The sequence below is a fragment of the Bidens hawaiensis genome, unplaced genomic scaffold, assembly GCF_021521415.1.
Source record: "Bidens hawaiensis isolate Kalapana, Puna unplaced genomic scaffold, B.hawaiensis_p1.1 tig00003241_1, whole genome shotgun sequence".
Lineage (NCBI taxonomy): Eukaryota > Viridiplantae > Streptophyta > Magnoliopsida > Asterales > Asteraceae > Bidens > Bidens hawaiensis.
Window position 1 is genome coordinate 61,971 of NW_027491177.1, and position 7,883 is coordinate 69,853.

Below are 7,883 nucleotides of genomic sequence, written 5' to 3' on the forward strand. Positions count from 1 at the left end.
ATCTCACTTTCAAACGATTACACTAAAGTGATAGATCGGTTACTAAAGTTTGTTGACACCGTCACCAAGTTAGGATTATAGAACTCGGCTTGTTACATGCCATTGGACATTAATTTTTCTACCGACCGTTATATTAAGGTTATCGATTCCATTCTATCATAAAAACCAGACATGTGTTACATGTTACCAATTGGGTTCTATATAGTATAAAAATTTTAGTATCTTAAAGTTTGAAAAAACCAGTAAATAATTACCATATCGGGGCAATGCATGGATTTGTAGGGATTATGTAAGCGATAAATTAAAACAAAATAAAATATAAATTAAAATAACGGAGTCACCAAATTCGACAATTTAGTAGATAAGCAGTTGATTCCATCTAAAACTAAACATAAAATTATAATTAAAAATTAAAAAAAAAATCTAAAACTTTGATTTAAACTAGGAATGGAAAACTAAAGCAAAGTACGACAAAAAGTAACACGGTCAACGCCCCCCCACCGTCGGACTACTCCGCTCTCTGCGGTGGCAGCGGTTGTTGCTGAAGAAACAGCTGAAGATGCTGGAGATGATGAGCTGGCTGATGTTGAGTCTGATACATATTATTATTATTGTTATCATAAGAACCACCCAATGATAAACACGGTGCCACGGCTGCTGCAGCCGTCGCAGTAGCGGTGGCTGTGTGGCTGAACTCGCCACCAGTCACCGCATCAAATCCACTGTTAAACCCTAGAATGTCAGCAGACCTTAACACTTCAGAGTGTTCTCGGTCACCAGCAGCTGCACCAATCATCTGCTGCTGCTGGTGAACATGAACATCTCTCAAGCCCCTGGAGCCGGTCAACCCTAAGACCGGCTCAGGGTGCATGGTGTAAGGCAGCACCGACGGTTGGATAAACCCTTGGTTCAAAATCGGAAGCACGGCCGATGGCCCAATGTAATTAGCCAATTCGCGTTTAGCTGTTTCTAAATCCCTTTGAACTTGCTTTAACCGGTGTTGGAGAACCGAGATTAATCCAACACAGCCGTAGACCGGATCACGAAGCCTAGCATCCGCTTCGTAAGCCAACGAATTAACCGCGTCTTCTCGTTGTGTGGCGGGGAGGTCGTTGAGGAGTTTGGCTACGTTGCTGGCTCCGTAGACTCGGTGCACGTTGGAGAATTTTTGAGGCTGGTCAGGCGGAAAGTAGGGTGCGAAAACGCATTCTTGTGTGCATTTTCGACGTAAGAACTTGCAAGCTGCACATGGAGAATTTGTTGACATCTTTTCTTTCACCTTCACAACTGAATACATATTTCAGAACAACTGCACATAGATTATAATATTTTCAATTAATAAATGAATCCGAACAAGTTAATTCAAAATGATAGGTTATTGTAACTTCGCCGTTAAAAAAAATAAAAATTGATAGGTTATAACTTATAACTGGATCAAGTCACGTTGATGTGATAGAATAGAGATCAGATCTCAGACGTTTATTTATCCTCAGAGTTAATATATTATCATCAAAAGTTAAGGAGCACACAAATTAAAAACCACCACCACAAGAGGATAAATAGGTTAAAACTGACACATAAATCGACTCAAATCTGGATCAGATACATCAACTTGGATGCATATAACTGCTGGAAACAAACAAATTTGCTAGAAATCAAAAACTGAAGCAAAATAATTAACTCAATTTATTATTATTTCAAAGCTTTTAAAAGTAATCTCACCTTTGTATTTATGAAGTAGTTAAAACTTTGAAAACAGCCTTAGATAGATCACACAAAAACCTAAAAAAAGAAAAAAACATAACCGAGAGGATAAATCATGTGATGATAGGAATAATTTATTCGGTTAATAAAATGGGACGTAAAGTGTGTACCTTGAAAGAAAGAAAGAGAGATTTAAAAGCTAGGGTTTGAAAACCAGTTGATGGTATGTTAATAAAGGCTTGAAGCAGGTGATGAAAGTAACATGAAATGAAGTCAGAAAACACGCACAGAGAGTCGCGCGTTAGAAGAAGAATGAAGCATTATTATTAATATTATCTCGACGTAAATGACGCAATTCAAGTGTGTGTAGGGATATATATTGATCAGAGAGAGAGAGAGGTGTAGTTTTGACCATAGGATTAGAATTCGGGATGTTTGTTAGAGAGAGAGAGAGAGAGAGAGAGATAAGAGAGAGGGACATGACATATATGATTCTGAACGAGGACTTAAATGCCCCCTGAGTTTCCTCTTTGTCCCTGTACTGCTTCTATTGCATTTCCATTATTACCCCTTTACTTTCGTCTTCACAATTCTAGAAAATACAAATAAACATAAATAATAGTAAACAAACAAACCCTACCCAGAGCGGAGTTGGTGGCACATCACTAGAGTCTTAAGTTATTAAAACATTAAGGGTTGAAGATCTTGGGTTCCAGTCAAGGCTCTCTTTGAAAATCACCTAAAATTTTTGAGGCCTTGGAATATTAAAAGAGTAGCCTCCTAAAATCACGTTATTAATTATGTGATGAATAATTTGACAGTTTATCAATATGATTGCGTTTCAAAGCTTAATACAGACCTAAACAAAAAGCAATAGAAAACATTATTTTTACTAAAACCATAAATGAAAGGTTTTTATATAAAGAAAAAAAGAAAACAATTAGTTAGAATTGAACCCATAAAGAAAAAAAGAAAAACATTTGTGGGAATTGATCTCATGACCTATAAGTAGGGTTGTTCACGAACCGAACCGAACACAGGCATGCTCATACTTGGTTTGGTTTGAAACCGAGCCGAACCGAGCGGCTTGAATTTAAAGAAATGAGCGATATGTTTATGCTTGAACTTGGTTTGGTTTTAAATCGAGCGGCTTGGTTCGGCTTGGTTTCGCTTGGTTTCGTACAAAATTTTCAATTTTAAAATTATAAAACTCCAAAATATCATTAATTCAAAACTTTCAACTAAAAAAATGTATAAAGTTCCAACTCTAAAATGTCTAAAACTCAAAGTTAGCAATAAAACATACATAATAAGTTTTGCGAATACACCTGGTCAATATTTTCTCCTAACAATAGAAAAAAATAGTTCGTGTATCAAGTGTGACGAGAACCAGTAGCTATTTTTTAAATGTGTAATTGAAGTACTGAACACAGAATGGCAGGAAAGTGGCTAGGGTTTAAAATTAAACTTTGATGTCAACACAAAAGTAGGAAATTAAAAAATCCTTAAAATTTTGTATATTTTTGTATAAATACATATTATATATAAATTTTAAACTAAAAAAATAATTCGAGCAAAACAAACCGAACCGAGTGAAGCTTTGCTCGTGCTTGGTTTGTTTTCAATTCGAACCGATCCGATCGACTCATTTCCAAATCGAGCGGAAATCGAACGAGCATTTTTTGAGCAATTTTCGAGCGAGCGACGAACGAGCGGCGAGCGGTTTAGACAGCCTCACCTATAAGTCCATAGTCAGGCCTTCTTTCATCCAACCAATGAGTTATTTTGTAAGCTTTTGTCTCAAAACAATATTATACATAATATAGATATTTATTTTTGACATTTATGGACCTTTAAGAGAGTGGGCATGGGTCTGTTGCCCACCCCGACCTCCCTTTGGGTTGGGCCTGGTTCGAGTCTCCTATACAATATAAATTCGTTATTCAAGAAAAAAAGTAAACCCTAACTAGAATATTATAAAACTATTTACTTTTAACCTGCACGAAGAGGGAACACAATTAGTATTGGTTTATTTTGTTACGGTACCGTCAATCTTGTAGGGTCCCGTTTTGTTATTAAGTCTTTTGTATTTGTTAATTCCAATCACGATGTATTTAGTTAGCTTGTCGATCTGTTTTATGTATGTTTGGGCCCGAGTCGATGTTATAATGAGCTCATTGGGCCGGAAATAATAGAATGAGTCATGACATGCTTCTCCTATAAATATGTGAACACGTCTATGCACTCAACAACTTTTGATAAAAATCTTATTCTTATCATCCCATCAACTCTCTCTACTCCTTCTTTCTATTTCGGGCAGATAACCAAGCACATACAAGATCCGAGATCTCGCTTGCTTACTAATTATTCCGCTAGCTAGTAAGTGAGATTGTTTAAGAACTAGTTGTTTGATCTATTCTAAGGACCTACAATTGATATCAGAGCTTTCAACTCTACTAGTTGTAGTTATTGGGTCGCAACCTTGGATTTTGGTCTTGTTTATGTGTTGAAGACTTGTGTTCAAGTGTTAAAGTGGGTCTACGGATTCACGTGTTGTTATAGTTGTGTTTACAAGCTTAAAGTAAGTGTTACGAGTGTTCTAGTGTGTATTCAGGTTTGTGAATGTTGTTGTTGAAGTTGATTTGGCTAGAAGCCTAGAAGTTTGTGTTTGAAGTTTGGTAAAATGTTCATCGGTATCTAATCGAGTGTCCTAAAATAGTAAAAAGTATACTTGTGTGAAAATGCGTGCAAAGGGTACTTTCTGGAAATTAGATCGAACTGAGTTACAAACCATTCGAATCAAATTCACAAACCATTCGAATCGAGTTTAGAAACCAATCGAATCAAAATCCAAAACCAATCAATCGAGTTTCTATTTGATTCGATTGCTTTTTCAATTCGATTCGATTCAAATATCTACTCGATTCGATTCTAACTGAATTCGATCCGTCTACCAATTCGATTCAATTACTTTTGAAACTCGATTCGTTTGTACCTGGAACTTTTGGTAGAAACTGTTACTGGATTGTTAAGCTTGATTACTGATTTGCAAAATGACAACTGATCCGGAGGCTTTGAAAACCTACCTTATCTTTGAAAAGGATGCTGACACTACTAATAAACCTCTAAAACTATTCAAGTGAGATAACAACTTTGAGGAATTCAAGTGGCGTTTCAAGAACTATATAAGAATTACTAACTATGCTCTTCTCAGATCAATTGAGAATGGTCCTCACATTCCCACTACTAATACTGATGATGGACCAGTTCCTAAACCTATAACGGCCTACACTGACGATGAAAAAAATGTGTTGTGTGATTATCAAAAGGCCTATGGTGTCTTGAGTGTGTGCCTTTCACTTGAAATCGATCAAACTTTAAGAGATCACACCATTACAAAAGGTCTATGGGATGCATTGGTCAACAAATTTAAAGGTAACGTGGAGATGAGAAATAATAAAAAGGATATGTTCAACATGTTCAATCACATAAAAGGAGAAACTTTTGGATCTCTCATCCATAAGTTTGAAACATAGATCACCAAAATGAAGAGTGCTGGGATTGATTATGATTAGATTGAAAAAATGATAAGCTGTTGAATTTCTTACCTTACACCTGGAATAGTAGCATCAGCACCATCAAAAGAACAACAAATTTGCAAATAACATCTCTATCTAGCTTGACTTCCACCATAAAGTCATTTGAAATGGATGACAAGCTCAGATTGGATAAAAATATCAGTTCTTTGAGTAATGCTGGAATTTCTACTGGACAAGGAGTCATCACAACTTTCCTTAGTTGATATCGTCCCACCGTTCATCCTGTTGATGGGGTGAAGATGTTTTCTGCTCAAGCAACACATAATTCTGCACTCAAAACTTCTACAAGTCAGCAAGCACCATCCAGTTCAAGCTCCTTTCAAGAAGCAGTAGACAAGGCTGTTGAACAAGCGTTGAAGGCTCATGGGATCAAGAAGTCTGCAAGTAGCCCATCATATCCTACCCCTCAAGTTGATGAATCACATGTCGCGTTGTTTCATGCTTTTATGGCAAGCCACGAGGAGTTGTTGCAGGGAAAGCTTCTACCTCCTTCTTTTCAACAAGGAGACATTCCCGAAATCAAATAAAAAAGGATCTCAAGAAAATGGACATCAAATACCAGATGGCCATGGTTGTTCACCGCGCATCAAATTTCATGAAGAAGAATGGAAAGAACAGCTTCAGGGATTCTAATGAGAATGGGATTGGTTTTGACAAGGACAAACTTTGGTGTTACAAATGCAATGAAACTGGGCACTTCACAGAGTGTACAAACCCATTCAAGCCTGCTAACGACATCAAGATTACCGAAGTTTCTGACAACAAAGGTGGTAAAAGGAGTGACAAGCGGAAGTTTAATTAGAGCACTTCCTCAAAACAAAGAGTTCCATGAATAAGTCAAAGCAGTTCAGCAAAAGGGAACTCTGGTTCAAGCTCAAACTCGAAGGCCATGGTCACTCTATCAGCTACTACAACTGAACCAGATTGGGAGGATGAACAATTCTCTGAGATGATTAATCCACTAACCTTTGCTAGGATGGCGTTTGTTAATGAAGAGCAATCCTCATAAAGCTCTGCTGCGGAAGAATACCAAATCGCCTCTAACATTCCCGAGGTAGACAAACTGTGTTCTCAAGCTTGTGTTAATAAAATAGAGAATTATAGAACTCACAATGCTGCTTTGATAAATGAAAACTTAAGCATTAAATGTCAGATTGATGAATATAGAAAGGTTGATAAGATCTTTTCCATAAGAATTAAAACCCATAATAATGATATGACAAAGTTAAATGAAAAATTGTTTTAGTCTAATAAACTAGCTGAGTTTCATGAAAGACGAGTAGAGTTGAATGCTAAAGTTGAAAAAATAGAATTAGACCTTGCCTAAAGAAAGATAATCGTGGATAAGTTTGAAATGACTTATGACAAACTTAATGGGATTATTTGGGCACAAATCGGGGTGAAACAAAGAACGGGTTTAGACTATGATCATACAACAACTCCTCCACCATTCAATGAAAATTATACTAGCCTGCCCCATTTTAATTTCAATGCCCCCACCGGAGGACGAAATGGTCTATGGGGTTGGTCACGTACGAAAACCAAAGACACTTATCCTCCTGCCTCCAAAATTGTTGATCCTATTATTTCTATGTCAGTTATAACTAATGGTGATTTATCTTCTTCAACATGTCATGTTAAAGAAAGTGAGTGTATGGAAAAGGACATGTTGTGAAAATAAAAGTGTTTTAGATTCACCTTTTGATTCCAATGTGAATCTAAAACAATCATTTGTCAACTTAGTTTGTAATAATAATACTTTTGGTTCCATGAAAAACATATTGACATCAATAGTAAATGATCATATAATTCGTGAGAGTGTGATGTTGGCACTTCTCAAAATGATTTAAATGAAAATGATGGTTTGGTTTTAGATAGTGATTGTGAAACTATTTACGATTAAACTTTTGTTAAATGTGATGTGAATTCAAATGTGGTTGATGAGATGGACATAACTAGTTGTTCATCTATAGATTTTAAAGTTGAGGATAACTTATACAATAAAAAAGTTTTTGAAAATGCAAGGGAGAGTACTTTACAAAAATATATTTCACCTCACAAAAACTCATTTTTTCAAACAACTAATCATTGGAAAAATCCAGAACTATACAATCATTTTGATAATAACTACTATGGTCATTATCAACAAAATTATGTTAATTCATTTTACAAAATGCTTTTGATGATAGAGGTTATAGATCAAATGGCTTTCATGTTCCTTTCCAAGCATCACCTTTCCCATCACATCAAGTGTATCATAGTTCTGATGAGTTCTATAGAGACTCTAGGAGAAAATGTTTTATGTCTGTGATAACCCATCTCACCTTACAAGACATTGCAAGAACTGGCACATGCAATAAAAGAAGTTAACAAGTCAGTTTAATCAATCCTTATCTATGACTGCAAGTAATTTAAGGTCAAGGACTGGTCGATCTGAAACATCTGTTAGTGAAATGGACGCGAGATCCAAAAACCATGAGAAACCAGAAAACCTTTTTGGATAACCAAGAATGAAAGATAAAAAAGGGGTTCTAAGATTGAGAAGTCTGAAGTCCAAAGATCAGAGGATTTTGTTGTAAG

General features: G+C 36.1%; 1 pseudogene across 1 annotated transcript; it reads right to left on the reverse strand.

The window, feature by feature from the left end:
• Window positions 1-366: 366 nt before the first annotated feature.
• On the reverse strand, window positions 367-1,779 carry LOC143622675 (LOB domain-containing protein 10 pseudogene; annotated as a pseudogene). The gene is made up of 2 exons (XR_013151764.1): window positions 1,723-1,779; window positions 367-1,309 (listed from the first exon to the last, which is right to left on the reverse strand). The product of XR_013151764.1 is annotated as an LOB domain-containing protein 10 pseudogene (transcript).
• Between the last annotated feature and the right edge of the window lie 6,104 nt (window positions 1,780-7,883).